This window comes from Anopheles coluzzii, chromosome 2 (assembly GCF_943734685.1).
Source record: "Anopheles coluzzii chromosome 2, AcolN3, whole genome shotgun sequence".
NCBI lineage: Eukaryota > Metazoa > Arthropoda > Insecta > Diptera > Culicidae > Anopheles > Anopheles coluzzii.
Genome location: NC_064670.1, coordinates 73,783,811 through 73,805,901, shown reverse-complemented (window position 1 = coordinate 73,805,901; position 22,091 = coordinate 73,783,811). Strand labels below are relative to the sequence as shown.

Here is a 22,091-nt window from a genome sequence, read left to right as displayed (position 1 = left end):
CTACAAGAGTTTGAAACCGGTTTTATTAATCTTCTAACAGAATTAGAGCACTTGAACTCCCCTAATACCTTGGACAGCAATTGTTCTTGTTGCCTTCAAAATTATGGTGATAAGATAATTCTTCATTTACGAAATTTCATTTTGATTAAGGGAAATCGGGATGATTGGTTTCTCTCCTCTATTTTTAATGTAGTGCTGCACAGTTCAGCAGAAAAAAATAATCGTTAAGAAAATAATCAGAAAAAGTAACATTATTTGTGTTTTAGAGTAGTGATGGGTAAAGTTGGCAAATATCCAGAGTCGACTCCGATCCGACTCCGATAAATTCGGTATAAACTCCGGAAGGTAGGTCCGCGCTGGAATATCCGGAGTCGTTCAGAATCGTCCGAAATGGCCCGGAGTCGTTCGAAGTTGTCCGGAAACGCCCAAAGTCGGAGTCATCCGGAGTCGCAAGTCAGTAAGTTTACAAAAGGGAGCTTATTATTAAAAAAAAACATTGCTTTTATACTTACATATGTATATATTCCATTTTTGTAGGGAAAAAGGTTACAGAAGAGTACCAACGCTACCTTAGAACGCTAATTCAAAGGAAGTGTTTTACCATTACCAGCATCAATGAAACCGGGAACAAAAGTAACACTTCCAGAGCAGTTGAAAAATAAAGCAGCAGAAGTTGTGACCGAAGGAATGACAGTAGTGTTCTTTCCATTACAGCCTACCGTAGGAAAACATACTCACATTATAAAGTCAAGCATTCTACTATCGGAAGTTACTTCGCCACCGTTTTTTGATTTTAATAGTGCAGTTGTGCCGGTGCATATGAATGTGACCCGGTTTCGTCCATTGAGTTTGACCACAAAGGTACAATCAATAAATCAGCACGCAGAACCACCAACGGAAGTTACTTCGGATCCGGTTTATGATGTTGATAGTGCCGTTGGGCCTTTGCTAATGACTGTGAATGTGACTCGGCGTCGTCCATCTAATTCGGTTAGTCAAGTATAGCCAACAAATCAGTTCACAGAATCGTCTCAATTTGTGAAGCTCAACTTATCACCTACTACTGAACTCGGAAGTCAGTTTCAATCAGAAATGCCGTCCTTGCAACGCTCTATGTCTCCAAGTATTATAAGTCCGTCATTTGCCTCACCACCTGCACATTCTACCAAGCCATCATGTCATGAAAGTAACATTAGTGTGGAAAGTATTTTGACTCAACTGTGTACGAACGTGTCCAACATTCGACCGTCGAGTCAGGTTAATCAGGCTCAATCATCTATGCAGCCTCAAAAAATTTCCGCAACTATTAGCAAGGAAGGTTTGCCACTTGCATCACCACCATCTCCTGCAACGTTCTCAAGATTCCCAGTTTAATCCGAATTTGTAGGAACTGTAATGGATAAAACAGAGTTTGAAAACATACATAAATAATTAGATATTGTTATAAGAGAACAACGAAACTTACGCCAAGCATTTGAGCATGCACTGCTATCAAATATGATTTGTCCTTCTGCTAATCCTGAAATGTTTAATTTAAATCCATTACAAAATTAAGATGAGCAGCAAACGTTTAACGATCAGCTGCCAAATAATCAATTTCTTGAAAATGTTATCGGATACATAAGCAAACGAGCAAACGATTTACGTTCGGCATACGTTTTTCACTGTGCGATCGATATACTGTTTTCAAAATAATTGCTTAGTTAATTTAATTGGTCCGGGATATCCTCGAAAAGCACTAAATTTTGTTTTAATCGTTTTAAACACTTGGTAGATCTTACGGGTCAAGCTTTTCATTAGACGCCAAGACGGTAAGAAAATACACATTATTAGACCTCTTTTTTTCTTTAACTTAGCTATAATTTGAAAAGTAAAACTACACAATTGCTGAAGCTATAAAGCTACTTCAATACCTGCAGCAACTGTTGGCTAGATGAAAGTATGAACAAATGGTATGAAAAGCGCATCGTCTTTGGTTGTTTAATATTATTGTGCAATATTTAGCAATAATATTATATGGATCAAATTCTACTATTGGCTCTAAAATAGTAATGTGCTGTATGGAGCGCACCCACGACTCCGATCCGACTCCGACTACTGTTAGTACAATTCCAACTCCTGCAAAATGGAACCACTACATCCGCACTAGATTCAATTAACTAAGCAATTATTTTGAAAACAGTACATCGATCGCACAGTGAAAAACGTATGCCGAACGTAAATCGTTTGCTTGTTTTCTGATGTATACGATTACATTTTCACGAAATTTATTATTTAGCAGCTGATCGTTAAACGTTTGCTGCTCATCTTAATTTTGTAATGGATTTAAATTAAACATTTCAGGATTAGCAGAAGGACAAATCATATTTGATAGCAGTGCATGCTCAAATGCTTGGCGTAAGTTTCGTTGTTCTCTTATAACAATATCTAATTATTTATGTATGTTTTCAAACTCTGTTTTATCCATTACAGTTCCTACAAATTCGGATTAAACTGGGAATCTTGAGAACGTTGCAGGAGATGGTGGTGATGCAAGTGGCAAACCTTCCTTGCTAATAGTTGCGGAAATTTTTTGAGGCTGCATAGATGATTGAGCCTGATTAAACTGACTCGACGGTCGAATGTTGGACACATTCGTACACAGTTGAGTCAAAATACTTTCCACACTAATGTTACTTTCATGACATGATGGCTTGGTAGAATGTGCAGGTGGTGAGGCAAATGACGAACTTATAATACTTGGAGACATAGAGCGTTGCAAGGACGGCATTTCTGATTGAAACTGACTTCCGAGTTCAGTAGTAGGTGATAAGTTGAGCTTCACAAATTGAGACGATTCTGTGAACTGATTTGTTGGCTGTACTTGACTAACCGAATTAGATGGACGACGCCGAGTCACATTCACAGTCATTAGCAAAGGCCCAACGGCACTATCAACATCATAAACCGGATCCGAAGTAACTTCCGTTGGTGGTTCTGCGTGCTGATTTATTGATTGTACCTTTGTGGTCAAACTCAATGGACGAAACCGGGTCACATTCATATGCACCGGCACAACTGCACTATTAAAATCAAAAAACGGTAACTTCCGATAGTAGAATGCTTGACTTTATAATGTGAGTATGTTTTCCTACGGTAGGCTGTAATGGAAGGAACACTACTGTCATCCCTTCGGTTACAACTTCTGCTGCTTTATTTTTCAACTGCTCTGGAAGTGTTACTTTTGTTCCCGGTTTCATTGATGCTGGTAATGGTAAAACACTTCCTTTGAATTAGCGTTCTAAGGTAGCGTTGGTACTCTTCTGTAACCTTTTTCCCTACAAAAATGGAATATATACATATGTAAGTATAAAAGTAATGTTTTTTTTTTTGTATAAAATGCTTCATAATGGGTGTATTTTGTATTACTACTTTAGAAAACTTTTTATTTGCTATCAGGGTGGCCACTCAACTGGGAAAACCGGGAAATAGCCAGGAATTTTATTTTCCAGGAAAAACCGGGAAAAATCGGGAAATTCTATAAAGAAACTGGGAAATTATCACAATCTTTTCCTATCACTGTTTACCATCGTACGAAGTGCATTTTCAATTAATGGGATGTTTTGTATATTGTTCCCAACTTACCACAGGCCATCAACATCACACCAATGTGCATGGACAACATTTCCCGTTTCTCACATGTAGTACGCAATATACATATGTACTATACTTCTCATTCGCACTGGTGCAATACTTACGTTAATCGTTATCGGTTCTTGCACATTTCGGGTATGGTGTGCCTATTTGTTCTACCGTGCACTCGTCTTTTGTTATTCATCTCTCGTGAAGTTGCGGTCGTGTCGGATTTAGTGGGCGATCTCAATTTTTGAACAGAATTTATGTCCTCTTTAGCAATTTTAACGTTACCCAATCACACATCGCCTGTACATTGGTATTTTGCATTTTGGTTTCGGGCCTCTACCTTCATTCCGCCCGGGTGAGTGGGTCAACCCACACTGGCGCTGATGGTTGATTCCTGTATCTATTCGTGAGGTGCATCATCAGTGTCGTGCGAGTAACAGCATAATTCAAGGCTGCTGTTTAACAGGAAATCTGTTCTTCGCAGATTTGTATGCTTTCTCCAGTGGCTGGTTACCTGTCGAATTTACCCCCATTGGTCGCACAAGTTTTAGTGACATTTTATATTATATAGATTAATGTAAAAATTACGCCTTGTGATACAGAACTAATCAATAGTATTTATAAAACAATACTATTAACATGGAAACTATAATTTTGTTGAAATAACGCCACAATTCCTTAAGTCCCAGAAGTAAAAACTTACATCGGCTGTCAATCAGAACCACCATGTGTTTATTTTGTTGTTTTTTTGACAATTGACAGGTTTGTGATCAGTGAAATGTGACTCAAATATTCGAAACAGTTGACATAAATAATATGTATAAGTTTTTTGTCTTCAAAAAGTTCTATAAATACAAAAACGGCAAGGTGTCGAACTTACTCGCAGTGTCGAACCAACCCCGACTTCCCCTATGTGTTCACATTCAGCCATTGCGCTCAGTTTGGTTTTCTCGTAGCATCATGTTGGTACAGTAACGGACATTAAGATAGGACCCTTTTTTTTCAATGCACCGTGCACTTGTTTTGCCACGTTACTCGTGTTTGTGTGTGTGTATGTGTGTATTTGTGTGTGTGTATGTGTGTGTGTGAGTGTGTGTGTGTGTGTGTGTGTGTGTTTGTGTGTTTGTGTGTGTGTGTGTGTGTGTGTAGTAGTAGAAAGTGAGTGTGCTTTTTAATATGTATTTGCAAGTGCGCGGGTTTGTGTCTGAAAAACATAGCTTGCCATGATGTCATATTGCGTTGAAATTATTCTTATTATGTGTGATATCATGTGAAACATTGTGCGTTTACACTTGGATAAAAACTAAAGTTTGCATCGACAGCAGCGCTTGTTCCTCGGACGAAAACGCAGGTGTGCTGTTTCATGAATGTGAATGCGACACCGGTGCGAAATGGACACGCGCACAATTGCAATGAACTCGGCATTCCCTCACAGGTGTTTCTCCAGTGCACGCCATTGAAAGGCCTTCGTGCATCTCTGCGTTGCACGTTGTGTGCGAATGGTAAACTTTGTGCGTGCATTGAGCTGGCGCGCAGTTATTCTTTTCAATGGGCGTTTTGTTTCATGAGCGCGGCAGTATTCTTTTCTCGATTTTGAAGGGAAGACGCTTACTCGCGTACTCGTTGATAGTTTTTATCCATGCGATGTTTTTGCTGCTCCAAAACGATGTAATTCATCGCGTATAGAAGTAGAACGCAGGCAGAGCACGGGATCAGCCGTGTCCAAGTTTTTAACCAGTGCGTTCTTGACGGTCCAAGCAAGCAATGTTAGTAACAATGGGTCGAGGTAAACGTTGTACCGATCATCAGCGCCATATGTAAAAGCGAATGGCTGCTGCTGGCATTAAGCGCAAAAGGATCGAGTTCGTAATGGAACGATCGCGCACTTTTGTAGCAAACGCGCTTCGGACAACCGAAACGTGCTTAGACAACTGAAACGCGTTTGGACAACCGAAACGCGCAAGTCAACCGGACGTCCTCAGAAGACCACGGCGAAAGAAGACCGTAACATTGTTAATACATCGAAAACACACTGATCGCGAGGGCGGTGGTCCTGCTTATCACACCAAAAACCTAACCCAAAACACAAAAAAACTACTTACAAATCTATTCGAAACGACCTACTTGTGAAACAAACACACACATCAATACACATTCAAACATACATCCACACACACACACACACATGCACACACACATATACACAAACACACACACACACACACAAACACACATACACACACATACACACACATACACACACACACAAGCACATACAAACCACACATAAACTTGACCCAACGGGTGCACGGTGCGTTAAAAAACCAATGCCCTATCTTTCTGTCCGATACTGTATCAGTGTTTCGCTCGCACTAATGTAGCGAGTGTTCCTCTGTGCGCTCCCTTTCTTGCCACCACACAAAATCGTCAGTTCAGCTTAAGCGTTCGCCGTGAAAGGCCGCGCGCTTGTTAGCCTAAGCCGGACGATTGAAGTTTTGATAAATGTTGAAGTGTTGTGCATATTGAAACGCTTATCTTTTATTTTCTATTATTAAACGCTTTCTATTATTTTGATTTCCGCTGCTTTATTTAATTTTTTTTTGTTTTGATTCGTGCGTTCCAAGGCTGAGTAAAGCGAAGCAAACAGTGCGCTACGAAAGAAACTTGCGGGAGGGGATGTCAGTGCAGCGCAGCGCAACTCGTAAGAATCAAAAGGGAGGGGGAACCAATCCAGCGCAGTCCCTGTGGGACTGGGACAAAAGTACAGGCGGTCACCGAGATACACGGTTAATGGGGACCGAAAACGGCCGCAAAATACCGCGTATCAGGAATTTCCGCGTAAGTCGAATATCGTAATTTCCAGTTAAAATATCAATCATCTTCGTGTAATTTTGCAAGTAGGGGGCGATTTTAAAATTAATTATTTGATGTGATTTTGACTGAATTTAACAAATTTAACACCATTTCAAATGATTTTTAAGATTCGATCAAAAGGGAAATTAATTAGCATTTGACAATGGATGTGTCAAATCAGCCTTCCGTCTTGCCGTCTTACCGTCTTCCCTCCCGCTCCAGCTGCTGGTACTTTGATGAGCTGTCGTAGGCGCGGTAACAGCCTGAAGCGCAAAGCTTTGGGACCGCTCGATGCCGTTCCTGCAACTACCGCTGCTAACCAGGCTGTCGTTCCCGTTGTGGACCCGGTTGTCGTTTCAGCTGACGAATCCGTCCCATTCTCCGTAGTGGAGAAATTGTTCACGGAATTCGCGATCGTCCGGTCTAAGCTGGATCGATTGGACGAATCCGTCGAGGGGATACGGGGGGAGCAAAAGAAGCATCATGCTGAAATATCAAGCAAAATTTCGGCCATCGCCAAGTCGGTGCACCTGGTCCGAAGTGCAGGTGGGGCAGATCAAAAAATCGTTCTGTGTTGGCCAAGATGGCTATGCTCCTCCTCTCCGAGGGCTTTACACTTACGCCCGTCACAACGGAGGATGGGCTAAATGCTTTAGAGCAGAAGCTGGGCGATGCTGAGTGTATGCGGGATTGCTTAGCTTGGCTGCAGGCTAAGGTGTTCGACTCCGAGACACAAAAAACCCTAGACGAAGCAAGGAATTTTTGCCTCGCTACAGCTGGAGCGGGAGCAATGCAAAAGTTGCTAAAAAATATATAGCAACATTTTGCAGCTTTTTAAGAAGATTGGGAGCACCAATAAAGTTATAATAGCTCTCGGATTTGCTCGAGATTATTTCGGGAAAAAATTGCGGTACGCGTATCAACTCGTGCCAAAAAAAACCGAACCCTGTAGAGGATGGTGACGGTGGGCACAATTTAAATATAATTTAGCTTATATTAATTTAGTCTAGTTAAGTATTGATTAGATAGCTATAGGTGACCAATTAAGCTTAGTAAGTTGAGGTTTGCATAGCATAGGTAAGCATCGTTTAGCATAATTTGTTATTAAAGCAGAATTGAACAATTAAAACACGTAAAAAACTTGTTTGATTTCATAACGAATCAATATGGATTATAAACATGGATTTATTTATTCGATTTATTTTTTATATTTATCAATATGATAGCATAACACGGAAACAACATTCATAAAAATAGAAACACTTTTTTCGTTATTATCTTTCATAAACTAAATACTTTACACGCAATCAAATGAAATGCGAGTGGCACGTTATGATAGGCTACGCTTTTCTCATTTGCTAGTCAACAAAAAAAAAAGATGTACTATTAATTGTCAGAGCATTTTAATTAATTTTGCGGTGTAGCTCCTTTGTTGCAAATAATTATCTCTGTTGATGAGATTTGATGCAAAGTGTAATATGCCACTTTGCTTCTAATTAAAAATGATACTTAACGAAAAGCTAGTCGATAAAATTAGCGCGTTTCTTTCCTCAAATCAGACGAAAAACGACTTTCGGCTTAGTTATTTTTAGTTTGTTTATTTGCCGTTAGAAAGGTATGTGTTAATGGCACAAACATAAAATCGCCCCCTTTGGCGGTTTCTACAGCAGCAAGCCTGCACAAGATTGAGCTGTTCAGCGTGTATTTGACCAGAATCAACGTCTTTAAGACTTCCCGAAATATTAAAACATGCTCGGAAGGGCAAGGCTGGCTAAAAGCAGAATATTTTTGTTTCAGGGCATGCCCTTCAACGATTAGCTGCGAGCCCTTTTGTGTTGCGGTGTGGTACATAACGATGGTGCAATCATTTGTCCTGTACCACTGATCGCAAAAATTGGTTCGCAGCAATCTCCTTGTCTTTAACCTTTTGGGTGGAACGTCCTGCTGCAGTTGCTGGATTGCATTCTTTAGCAACCTCGATTTGTTCTCGCTCACTGTTCGTTCACTGTTTTGACGGTCGTTTATTTTAGCAGGAATGAACAACAAATGAACTCAGTTTAACCAAAATGAACTTTAAACGACTGTTAAAATGTGTTAATTTATTCGCGATGCCGGCTAATATCCCTGCAAACATGTGGCCATACCTCTGTACCACAGACTTCCTCCGCCGATGGACGTTACCGCTGCTTCCGTCGATTTCGACACCGGTGTGTGCATCAACGTCCGGGCATCGCGTGGCAATTTGCAGTGCGGTTGGTGCTGCCTAATGTGGGCAAGTAAAAGGGCCAAAGCTCTATGAGTTTGGCCGGTATGTAGTGCCCATAGTCTCTAGCCATCCGCAAACGACGCTTCGCCGAACGGACGATCTTGCAGCTCGGTACCTCGTGCGGCACCAGCAGCACCGCTGATGTATCCCATCCCTCCTTCCTCCTCACTATCGTTCATCGATGATGGAAGTTTTTCTGTACAGCAAAAAATAGACACAATGAACGTCAAGTCATTGATAAAGAATGAATTAAAATCATCTCCACTTACTGGACACTTCCATATGTTCGAAGCCTTCGTCGCTTACCAAGGGCAAAGCATTAACAGACACATGACTTTCTAAAATAGCCAAAAAAATTCATTAACAACACTTTCGATCAATCCTATTTTTCTCTTTTAACATTACACTTACCCATTGTTGTGGATTGCAGAAAGCTAGCACGTGCACATCCTCCTCCTATTCCTGCAAGCACCGCTTCTGCAAACGATCACGTGCATGGTACACCATACCACTTCGCTTATCACGACGTGTTGCCATTATCACAGCACTTGCTTAATTTTTGCACAAATTGATTGAAAATTTGACGGGTTCGGTAGGAACGGATTGTGCACTCTATGGCCGCGGGGCCACGGAGCATTCTCAAGCTGAGAAAACATTCTCAAGCACTCATTTAAGTTTCTCAAGCACTCAAAACTTGTTCTCAGACGTGAGCTCGTGGCCGTCTTCAATTTTTCTCACTCTGAGAAACTGATAAAGCCACTCAAGCTTTATTTGAAGCTTTAAATAGAAACTTAGTTTTTGATCACAATTTTTTTTTAATTTTTCAATTATAAACATTGAATACGTTTTGCAAAGTGATTACCGAAAAACAAATAGCACAATTTCTCATATTTCAGTTAGCCGATCGCTGCATCGTCAACTTTCTCAAAGATTCTCAAAGATTCTCAAAACCGATTTTGTTCCGATTCGACAAACGCTGAGAACGAGGATTTCTCAAAAGCACTCATGAGTGCTTGAGAAAATGAGCGCTGATAATCCCCATGGCCCCGCGGCCTATGGTGATCAAATCGCGTTAGAAGCTTCGATTACACTTCGAACAATACGCCGCAAACGCGATCGAATCAGACAACATCCACATGATAGAAAAGGACAACACGACATGCACATGAAAGGGAACACAGCTTGATAGGCGCTCATAGGACCGAATATACACGCAAGTGTGTTCGGTACCGGCCCTAACCGAGAGAGTTCACTCCACTCAAATCACGATTGGCAGCGAGCTACACGCGCGTAAAAGGGAACGATATAAAAGCGAAAGCGAGAAAGGATTAGTTCATGAGCGCCCGTGAGTTGCATGTGTGGAGAAAGCCTGAGAAATTAGTAATTTTTCGATCGCTTTGTGCTGCGGGAAGGAAGCAGGAGGAATCTGAACCTGTGTCTCTCAGCGTTCTTTTCGATCCGGTATAGAACGTTGTTCTCTTTTCTTTTGCTGGTTTCTGTATGGATACACATACACATTCTGTCTATGTGATTGATAACAGCGCAAGCCATATTCTCTCAATCACAGAGATAACGTTACAACACCTGCACCATGAAGCTAGAAAAGGATAGAGATTTGTGATGAAGTGAGACGCTAATCGCCAAAATTTAAAGAGACAATCCATCGCTAGCGGTAAATGCAATCAATGAATTGTTTCTCTTTTGCCATATGGATGTTATTAGTATTGGTGCGTAATTTTGACTGGATTGTTGTAATCAATGAATTGCTATGTGTTTGGTGCTAAGTTGTTTCACTGCGCATTCAATCAACTCACTTGAATGTTTACCTGAGATCTTCTTTGTGCAACTAAAAACATAGGGTACACGACACGTTTAGCCTTTCGCAATAATTTATTGAACACCGTTTATTGGCCCGTGGAATAGCGATATTCTCATAGGCAATTAAAGTGCATTACCGGACAATTGGACTATCTGTTAGTGCAACGTACAGTATAATGTCAACCCTCCGGAAACAACTTAACACTCTATGCATTTGTTATAGACCGATGATTCGATGCTTGTTGCTTCTATTGAAAATATTATTTCAATAAGTGAAATATTAATTCAATAAGTGAAGTGTGCTTTGCATAACATCCCTCACGGATGTGCGTGTCGTTCGAAGGATGTCGGTTTCCCTTTCTCCCGTTTTTCGTCCATCATTCCTTGCCAGGCTACACGAGCGGCGTTGTGCCGTCCAAAATCTAGAGAGAGAAGACATGCTCTCTTGCTTTGGCACAGAGGAATGTTTTCCATTGGCTTCGGTTTTGTTGGTTGCGTAATTAGGATTCGGGTTCGCGACACCTTCGGAGCAACAACTCGCTGCAGCCAGGGACCCAGCATCCTGGAGAATTATTGTTGACCGGGCCATTCCACATCGACGTGCTCTATCATGCTCTATCAGATGTACTGTGGTCATCATCAGTTCACGCCCTTCTATGGAGACTGATTCGTACCTCAGAACAGTTCCGTCGTGCAACATACACCATTGATCTCGGAAATTGTCTCTAAGAGACTACCTGGGACGTATGGTGCATTCGGTATATCTACCGACTGATTTAATCGGCCGGTCCTGAGGTCGAAGACATATGCTCGGCAAAACGCTGAACCGCCTGCGCCAAACTGTGTCGTTTGCTATGCAGCACCATTTGCCTAAAATTGCGGAGATATCCTTCGTACTCTTCCGAACACATAGTGTCAAGTTCACCGAATCTAAATACCTCCTCGTAAACATGCAACAGATTGTGTACGTTGCTGTTTATGAATTCGGGCCATAAAGACTAGTACGATTGTGTCACAAACTGGTGGAACAATTTATCCGTATCCATCCAACGGTCTTTATGATGTGCAGTCGATAAAAATGGTGTCGCAACGAACAGCAACATGTAGTGCTGGTATACAGCGTCGCTCAAAATGTCTTTTCGACGAACGCACGAATCCACAAACTGCAGAGATGATTTAAGTTTAATTTCGTTCCTATCTTGACTCAGATTCAGGCTCCGCATCTGCCGTCTGAAATCAGAAGGCAGATAGATTTAGAGCAGATGTTCCGACATAATTTTAAGCTTCAAGTTGGACAACCTCAACTTCTGCCCGGGAAATGCGCTGGTCCAAAGTTGTATTGACCTATTCAAAACGCCTCTATCTATGAGGTGCAGACGATTCGACACTACAATATCTAAAATAATGTTTGATCCATCCAGACGGGATAGTGCCGTTAAAACTTTTGATGCAGCGGATATATTGTTCCCTGCAAAAAGAATTATGCTAAGTCTCTTGACTGGGAAAACGCCCCACACGGATAGAACCTGTGTGAAGAATGATTACCTTTTTTGGTTGTAATTGTGCACTTTAAGTACCCGCTAACAGAGTTGTGGGATTTAACACCTACAATTTTGAAAGAATAAACTCAAAATAAAATCAATGCTGAACTTTGAATGTTATAGATTACTAACTCACCCTCGATATAAGCACGAGTCGACGTATCGGCAATTTTCCCCCAGTAGAATTGACCGTGCATCATCAAACCGTTCTTTTGTAGTTCGTTCATTTCTTCAACGAAGTCTTCGAGATGCTGGTCAACTGATACAGGTTTTGATAAGCTGAAAAATAATGCATCACGGGTATGTTCGGTATGTTAAATACTTTCATAAATATCGGCCAGAACTGTTTACTGTCGTTCAGGTATAGCGGTAAGCCAGCGAAGAAAAAATCGATTGCAAATCCAACTTGTGCAAGCACAAGTTCACAGAATACTTAGTTCTGTAGCCACTAAGAATTTACTGGATAGCACATAATTGATCAAACAAATTCCTACACCCTGGTACCAGAACTCTCCTCCATCAATCTGCGTTATCGTTGTTTTTATCATTGCATCTCCCGGTGGCTTACGGACAGTGCGCGTATCGTTCGGCAACGACTCAAACTCCGGCTTTTTTTTTAAGGTGGCGCAGCAGCCGATTAATCGCCTTGTGGGTTTGCCCTGTTTTGAGGGCCCACAGTCGCAGACCATCCTCCCACGAAACATCCGCTAACGAATCATCAAACAGTTGTTTTTCCTCCTACATCATACTACCATAGGATGAGTTGTCCTCATCGCTGTGGCCGTATTCTGCCAGTCGTTCTGCACGGAATATATTTTTATCACTGCTTTTAAACTTCTACTGGCGTTACTGGCGTGCGTTTGGACGGTTAGCAAAATTTAAAGCACACCTGATAGGCAAAGATAGCGAAATTTACTGGCGAGGGGCATGTAGAAACAAGGAGAAGGCGTTAGCGCGCAGAGCTCTCCCGCTTGTCTTTAAATTATACGGGGCGCTCTCGCGATACACACCGCTGCTCAGCTGATACCGCGTTTCTTTCGGTTTGCACTGCGCTTTTCCAATACTTTGCACGTTGCGCTGGACACCCCTCCCGCGCATTTCTTTCTTTGCGCGCTGTGCGCTTTCGTTCTCTCGGACTTGCTGCGTAATAAAATCGCATTCAAAACGTTTTCAAGCATCATACGGTCTTGAGATGAAGTGTGAAACTCTGTACAATATTACAATGATCACTATCACTAATGAAGATGACAGTGCCACCCACAATTAAATTGATATCACAATTCTGTAAAATCCTTTTCATATCGTTAATGTACATCAAGAAAATAATTGGTCTTCGCTCACCGGAGGTACTCTTAGGGTGTTCTCGACAGAACTTGATGTTTTGTTATTAAATACAGTTCGCTGTGTTCTGTCTTGGAGAAAACTCTCGAACCATCGTAATTCTTCGCCTTTAATGCCAAAATGCATTAACACTTTTAATAATAGTTGCCTCGAAATTGTTTCAAAAGCCCTTTTAAGATCGAGGAATACAGCAATTGTAGTATTTTTACAGTCAAAAGCTTCTTTCCATTTTGCGAACACTAGGTTAAGAGCTAGAGGCGCCAATATCAGACAGTGTCATGCTACAGTATCGGACATTAAGATAGGACCCTTTTTTTTTCAATGCACCGTGCACTTGTTTTGCCACGTTACTCGTGTTTGTGTGTGTGTATGTGTGTATGTGTGTGTGTATGTGTGTGAGTGTGTGTGTGTGTGTGTGTGTGTGTGTGTTTGTGTGTGTGTGTGTGTGTGTTTGTGTGTGTGTGTGTGTAGTAGTAGAAAGTGAGTGTGCTTTTTAATGTGTATTTGCAAGTGCGCGGGTTTGTGTCTGAAAAACATAGCTTGCCATGATGTCATATTGCGTTGAAATTATTCTTATTATGTGTGTTATCATGTGAAACATTGTGCGTTTACACTTGGATAAAAACTAAAGTTTGCATCGACAGCAGCCCTTGTTCCTCGGACGAAAACGCAGGTGTGCTGTTTCATGAATGTGAATGCGACACCGGTGCGAAATGGACACACGCACAATAGCAATGAACTCGGCATTCTCTCACATGTGTTTCTCCAGTGCACGCCATTGAAAGGCCTTCGTGCATCTCTGCGTTGCACGTTGTGTGCGAATGGTAAACTTTGTGCGTGCATTGAGCTGGCGCGCAGTTGTTCTTTTCAATGGGCGTTTTGTTTCATGAGCGCGGCAGTATTCTGTTCTCGATTTTGAAGGGAAGACGCTTACTCGCGTACTCGTTGATAGTTTTTATCCATGCGATGTTTTCGCTGCTCGACAACGATGTTATTCATCGCGTATAGAAGTAGAACGCAGGCAGAGCACGGGATCAGCCGTGTCCAAGTTTTTAACCAGCGCGTTCTTGACGGTCCAAGCAAGCAATGTTAGTAACAATGGGTCGAGGTAAACGTTGTACCGATTATCAGCGCCATATGTAAAAGCGAATGGCTGCTGCTGGCATTAAGCGCAAAAGGATCGAGTTCGTAATGGAACGATCGCGCACTTTTGTGGCAAACGCGCTTCGGACAACCGAAACGTGCTTCGACAACTGAAACGCGCTTGGACAACCGAAACGCGCAATTCAACCGGTCGTCCTCAGAAGACCACGGCGAAAGAAGACCGTAACATTGTTAATATATCGAAAACACACTGATCGCGAGGGCGGTGGTCCTGCTTATCACACCAAAAACCTAACCCAAAACACAAAAAAGCTTCTTACAAATCTATCCGAAACGACCTACTTGTGAAACAAACACACACATCAATACACATTCAAACATACATCCACACACACACACACACATGCACACACACATACACACACACACATACACACACATACACACACACACACACAAACACATACAAACCACACATAAACTTGGCCCAACGGGTGCACGGTGCGTTAAAAACCCAATGCCCTATCTTTCTGTCCGATACTGTACTTGTTGCACACTGCAACAGGATTCTTTCTTTCAGCCCAAGTAAATTGTTTTTATAAATCAAGCGTTTTTTAAGCATCGATATTTTTATTTGCGAAGCTAAAAATCCGTCGCTTGTCTCGGGGTTAAGAGAAAGAATGAACTTTGTTCTCTCCTGCAGCTCCGATCGTAAGCGTTCGGGAATACTCGGCCCGATCAGCGTTGAACGTTGACCACACTAAACGCGGGCCGTGTCGCCTTCTATCGATAATTACTGGGAACAACACCTTGCGATCGAATCGGTCGTTAATAATAATTAACACTCTCCCCCAGTGTTTGCAAGCTATAAAAACACTCTGATTGTTCCGATTGGGTGTTGTCTCTCGTTGCTTACTTTCTTGTCCCAACACAATTTTAGCCTATTTAGGTGACCACCTAAAGCCGAAAGTTTCGCCATTGTGTTAGCACAATTTAGCACATCTAGATTGTTCTCCGCTAGCTGGTTGCTCTGCCCTGTTAGGTTGCCCACCCCTGTCTTATTGCTTTTCTTTGTGGACAAGAATGGCGGTTCACTTCTCGCTGAGCAAATTGCCATGACTAGCATTAATATTCTCACTAACATTAACACAAATATTAAATATACTTCACTAATAGAACAAAGTGTAAATATTTTAAGTATGCTTCTACAACACTACGAATGTGGTTCCTTTTAGTGTCACTTCTTCTACTTTACTTCACTTCAGCACGGCCTTATTCCGAATTTCCTCAAGAACTATTACATCGCCGGCAACGGGTGAGATGTACAAGAAAACGACACGATGTCCTTAATCCGTAGCTCTAATGTAAGCACACACACAAACTATTTTCACTGCACATTTCCTCACTTTGTCTCTTTTTTCATCTTTAACTCCAGCATAGTGATTCCGAATTGCCTCAGGAACCATTTTTGCCTTGTTTCTTACCCTGCTCTGCTACACAGCGAATCCGAATTACCTCAGGAAACTTTCTAGGCTGGCAACATGTGAAAGTAAGAAAGAGTTTAATGATTATAGACGAGCTAGGATTTTTAGAATGTTATACACTGCAACAGGATTCTTTTTTTTTCAGCCCAAGTAAATTGTTTTTATAAAATCAAGCGGTTTTTAAGCATCGATATTTTTATTTGCGAAGCTAAAAATCCGTCGCTTGTCTCGGGGTTACGAGAAAGAATGAACTTCGTTCTCTCCTGCAGCTCCGATCGTAAGCGTTCGGGAATACTCGGCCCGATCAGCGTTGAACGTTGACCACACTAAACGCGGGCCGTGTCGCCTTCTATCGATAATTACTGGGAACAACACCTTGCGATCGAATCGGTCGTTAATAATAATTAACACTACTGCCACCTAGGATAGAAGAAACACAAAAGGCTATTCGTCAACTGAAAAATAACACGGCACCCAGCTCCGACGGAATTGCATCTGAACTGGTCAAGAATGGAGGTGTACAACCAGAAAACGAGATTCATCAAATTTTTACTGAGCTGTGGGATAGCGAATCGATGCCTTGTGATTGGAATCTCGGCATAATTTACCCCATATACAAGAAGGGAGACAGGTTGGACTGCAACAACTACAGGGGTATTACGGTGTTGAATACCGCCTTTAAAATATTCTCCCTGATCCTATAGGATCGTCTTGCCCCGCACGTCGAAGAGTTAGTCGGAAACTATCAAAGAGGATTCCGAAACGGAAAATCAACCACCATACGGAAGATCTTGGAGAAGATGGCTGAATACAGAAACGACAAATACCATCTCTTCATTGACTTCAAAGCCGCATACGATAGCATAGCCAGGGTAAAACTGTACGACGCTATGAGCTCATTTCACCTTCGGAGAATCAACTCGCTGCAGCTAGGGACCGAGTATCCTGGAGAATTTTAGTTGACCGGGCCATGTCACATCGACGTGCTCTATCATGAGCAGGCCAACAAAAGAGAGAGAGATGCACTGTGGTTATAAGTTTTTATCTGAACGGGCCTCTCTAATATTTCAACAATGCATACGCTGGTTGTTTGCTCTACTGCAAATACATTGTATTTTAATGTTTGCTATTTATTTGAAGCATTTGTCATTTTACTACACTTTTTCTAATTTGAAACACTTCTGCTTCTTCTTCTTCTTCTTCTTCTTTGGACGCTGCTGTGTAAACCGATGCCCGTGAATCATCAATTCACACCCTTCTATGGAGGCTGATTCGTACCTCAGAACAGTTCCGTCGTGCAACATACACCATTGATCCCGGAAATTGTCTCTAAGAAACTACCTGGGACGTATGGTGCATTCGGTATATCTACCGACTGATTTAATCGGCGGGTCCTGAGGTCGAATATACAGTCAGTCCAAAAAGTATTCGTCTAGCTGAATATTTTACAGAAAAAGGCGAATTATGGCCGGAATACGTATGGAGCGATAAAAGTAATGATGAGGTTTGATAAAGGGGCCATCAATACACATGTTTTGCCAAAAAATAAGCATTTAAAGAGTGCAATAGCAACCAAAATACATAAAAACTAAAAAAAGTCGTTTTATGGGCGCGCAAAAAGTATTCGTCCATCTAGCTTTTTAATTATTTAAGCTGGACAAACACTACGTAGACGTGAATTAAATTTATTCTTATTGTTGTTACGCCTGGTAACAATCTGTTTATTTTGGTAGCTGGTTAGACTTTCTTGCAACTGGCTCTCGCGTATAGGGTTTTCGCTGCACAGTTCAAAAAATAGTCTTTCTTCTTTCTATGTAAGTTTGCTACTGTCCCTTTTACGATGGCGGCATTTTACTCGATCAGCTGATCTCCTTGACCTCGTTTGCCCTTAAGTTGACCGTAGATGAACTATTTCCTAATTGGCCCTAATGTTGGAGATCTAGCTGTCTCGTATTTTCGTCCTTGTCTGTATCTGTATAGCGCCATCTGAGGGATTTATTGCGACTTATTCGAGCTATTATCAAGATAGCTCGATATATGTCAACATTCGCCTGACAGATCTCGCACGAGGTCGATATCGTGCCAACACTTATCAATCTGCTGGTGACTTCCTTCTAAAATAATGCATTTCTGTTGTATCAATTGCATTTCAAGCGGTCAGAGAGGCACTAAAGGCGGGGGAGTTAAATGATTGGAGCATGATGGCGAAAATCGTATCTTTAACTTATGCATAACTTATCCTACCTATTTTTGAAGGTTACAAAATGTGTGGGAGGCCTCGTTCCTTCATTTGATCAGAGTTTGGCCATTTTTCTGACACTAATTGTGTGACAAACTGCCATGTAAGCAGCCATCCTTCACGGTTAATCTAACGAAAGAAGCGGTTTAATGTCCAAAAAATCAAATTTTACCAAGGAATCAGTGCATTTTGTGATGGCCAATAAATAAGATCAGGAAAAGAGATGGGTCACATTTGGTTGATGGGTCATGCTGCATTTCATCGTAGCTGGTCATGTAATCCCCGGTACCAAAATCCATGCGACTTTTCGCTAACGGATTGATTAAATGGCGCCCGATTAGACGATCCGATAGAAGCACTTTTCAGGCTTAACGGATTGAGCGAGATACACCGTCGCGGCGACACGATACATGTTGCATACATGTGTACTACATTTCAAGAGCCCCCCCTCGCTTTTTTTCGGATAGCAATGAGTTCAAACACACTTACGAATCCGTTGTTCAATATTTTTTTTATTTTCTACTTTCTTTTTCTAAGCACATTCTTTCATTCATACACACACCCTCCCCACCTATTTTTCGAAGTATTTTTTTTTCTTCTTGAAAAACAAAAAAACTAACGCACACAAGGAGACCCACGGGAGAGTGCGAAACGACAAAGAAGAGAAAACACACACACACACCTTCTCCTCCCCATGGTGTTTTTCGCAAGGTGATCCCGTAGGAGAACGCGAACGCAAAAACACACACAGACAAAGCCACGCACGCATGCAGGCTAGCACACAAACACACACCTCACTCCTCCCCCCCCTCGTGTTTCCCCCCACCCCCTTTTGATTCCGTAGGAGATCGCGAAACAGCAAAAAACACACTCACAACCACGTACGCATGCAAGCACACATACACACACATACACATACACCTACCCCTCCCCTCTCTGGTGTTTTTCACAAGGTGATCCCGTAGGATCTCGCTAAGCGAAGCGGCAAAAACACACACAGCCACGCACGCAGGCATGCACACACATACACACACACAGACGCGCGCGTGCACGCACGCACGAACGCACGAGGGAGCGTAAATGAAGAACGTATAGAACCTACGTTGCCGATCTCCCCCTCCCGTGTTCTCGTTCTCCGACAAGACTGAGGTGTGCACGTTTGTGCGTGTACCTTTGCCGTCCCTCTTCTCCTTCCTCATCCGTTGACCGTTCGTTGTAAGCTGGAGGATTAGTTCAGCGCTGTTGAAGAAATGAAAGTTAAGAATAAGATTACTCACTCTTTTTCCGTATGCTTTGTGTGTTATCATAACTTACCTTATTGCAAACAAAATCCGGAATGAAGCTCCTTGTTTAGAATATTCCGCATTCGATCACATCCTCGGCGATGCTCGACGCCATCAGTGGATGAAAGCAGGAAAAGAAACAAAGAAAAGCATCAGTCACCATCAGCACCATCTTACTCTCAAAGTTTTACATCGGTTGATGATTCTTACCTTTTCAATTCCACCAAAACAAACAGCGATGGAACCAAATCCAGATCACCAAAATCACACACGATTTCTGGAGCAAACCGACACATCCTCCCCCTCCAATTGTTTGCCACAGACTGACGTGTGTGTGAGCAGCAATGTTCTTGAAGCGGTGAGCAACGGTAAAGCACACACAAGAAGAAGCGAGACGGCTATACGAGTAGCGACTTACGCCGCCGCACAGACAGCGCGCGTCATAATTTTATGCGCGAAAATCTTAAAATTCAAGTTATTCATGACAAATTGAATCGACATTTTCATACTCTGACGAACTTTTACGAAAGATATGTAAAAACTTAATGTAGTGCAATTAAATTTAGTGCAATATCATTAGCAGAACATAACATTTTGATATTTGTTTGTAAATTCAGATCCTAAGAGCTACTACTTTTTTGAACAATAAGTGTAGAAACACAAATTTTGTCTGTGTCCAGAACAGCAACAGGGAAGATGTCGTACCCTGAGTGTGGAGATGTGTGTGTGTATGTGGTGAACGTTGCCGCGACAAGCGTGCTTTAGGATACATCGCGTGTAGGAGGGGGTAAAATCGCTTGGCTCATTGAAAATACCCCAACCGACATTATCGCGCGACATTTTACAATTTTGTATGAGAAAAAACGGGCTCAAAACGTTCTCAAATCGTGCTCATTAGCAGCACTAAAGAGCACGTTTCTGCAACGGTGCGACAGCGTGTATCATACATGTAGTTTCTGTATGCTAAATTATTGTTCAATTTCTTTCATTCTCTCCTCTCTCCCAAAACAAACACAGACTCTCTCTAATTTTTCCATTCCACACATTCGCTTTTTATTTAACCTCTTTACCTCAACTCACACATACACTTTTCAATACTCACACAATTCACACTGCCGAAAACCGGTGCGGGATACACACGTACCCGTCTTGCCTGCCTTCTCTCCTCGTTCTTCCTTTCCTCCAGCTTTGCCTTCGTCGAATGGTGTGTACGCGTCCTGCTTGCTTCCCTCTTGCTGCTCCCACGTGCTGCACTAGCGAGGTGGATGTTCGTCTCTACCTTCCTGCCGCTTCTCCTCTACCAGGCGCTAGCACGTTGGAGGATCGGATCGTTCCTGCCTTCTTTCCTCTCCTGTTCTGTTTTCGGCACTCCTAGGGATAGAAGGAAATATTAATTATTTTGCCAACAGCTGTTCAATTTAACGTCAAGCACAATACTTACCAACCAATTGAATATTGCTTCTGTTGTGGTCCGTGCTCACTTCCGTTCGTGCGTGTGTTACGATTTCTTTAAAAAAAAATGAAATTGATTTTATATCACAATTATCAATACAAATCAGTTTGATAAAGATTTATATAACCCTTTATTAAAAACTGTACTTACCAAATAGTTTTTCCGTACTGGTTTCACGAGAGAAAAAACGGACACACACCGACGCGTCCTACCGCTTGCAAACTTGATTTCACACTATCACATTTTCATGTGAACGCGAAGCAGCGCCTTCCTCGTGTGGCTATACAGGTATTCCCCGATATACGCCATACTCGATATACACGATTTCGCTATACGCTTTTTTTCTAAATTTGACGGTTCTTTGAACAAGTAGTACTAATTTTATAAATCGAATGTCAAATGCAAAATAAATTCCCTTTGGTTGAATATTAAAAACCATTTCAAATGGTATAAAATTGAAAAATTCAGTTGAAATTAGATCAAATAACTAATTTAGTGGCTAAAACCTACCACTTCATGCAAAGTTATACGGATATTAGTTATAATTTGACTGAAAACCTCGAAATTCGACTTTCGCTATTGAATATTCGAGATACGCTATTGCCTCCGGTCCGCATTGATAGCGTATATCGGGGAGTACCTGCAAGATGATACAAAGAGCGGGCGAGAGGAGAACGCTTGCGTGAACGATTGGTGTAGCAAGCGAATTTGGACAAGTCCCAGAAAAGCGAGACGCAAGAGTTTCTCTCCAACGATGGAAAGGGATGAGCTAAATGAAACATGCGAATCGTTGATGCGACACAGCCAAGTCGCAAGCAAATACAGACCAACACCCAGAAGAGCGAGGCAGAATGAAAAATTTTGTGAATGTTAGAATGAGAAAAATGATAGATACACATAAAAATCGCGCGATAATGCTGGTTGGGACAGGCAAAGTTCCCAACCGGCATTATCGCGCGATTTTTATGTGTATCCATCATTTTTCTCATTCTAACATTCAGAAAATTTTTCGTTCTGCCTCGCTTTTCTGGGTGTTGGTCTGGTTTTACTCGCAACTTGGCTGTGTCACACCAAACATCCTCATGTTT

The 22,091-nt window shown here is 41.9% G+C and overlaps 1 long non-coding RNA gene across 2 annotated transcripts; it reads right to left on the bottom strand.

Moving 5' to 3' along the window:
* Positions 1 to 18,759: 18,759 nt before the first annotated feature.
* LOC125906614 (uncharacterized) lies at positions 18,760 to 21,639 on the bottom strand. Of its 2 annotated transcripts, XR_007451970.1 has the most exons (4): positions 21,154 to 21,639; positions 20,992 to 21,057; positions 19,582 to 20,921; positions 18,760 to 19,506 (listed from the first exon to the last, which is right to left on the bottom strand). It is a non-coding gene; the product is annotated as an uncharacterized LOC125906614 (long non-coding RNA). The 2 variants fall into 2 exon arrangements; XR_007451969.1 differs by having other exon boundaries at positions 19,582 to 21,057.
* Between the last annotated feature and the right edge of the window lie 452 nt (positions 21,640 to 22,091).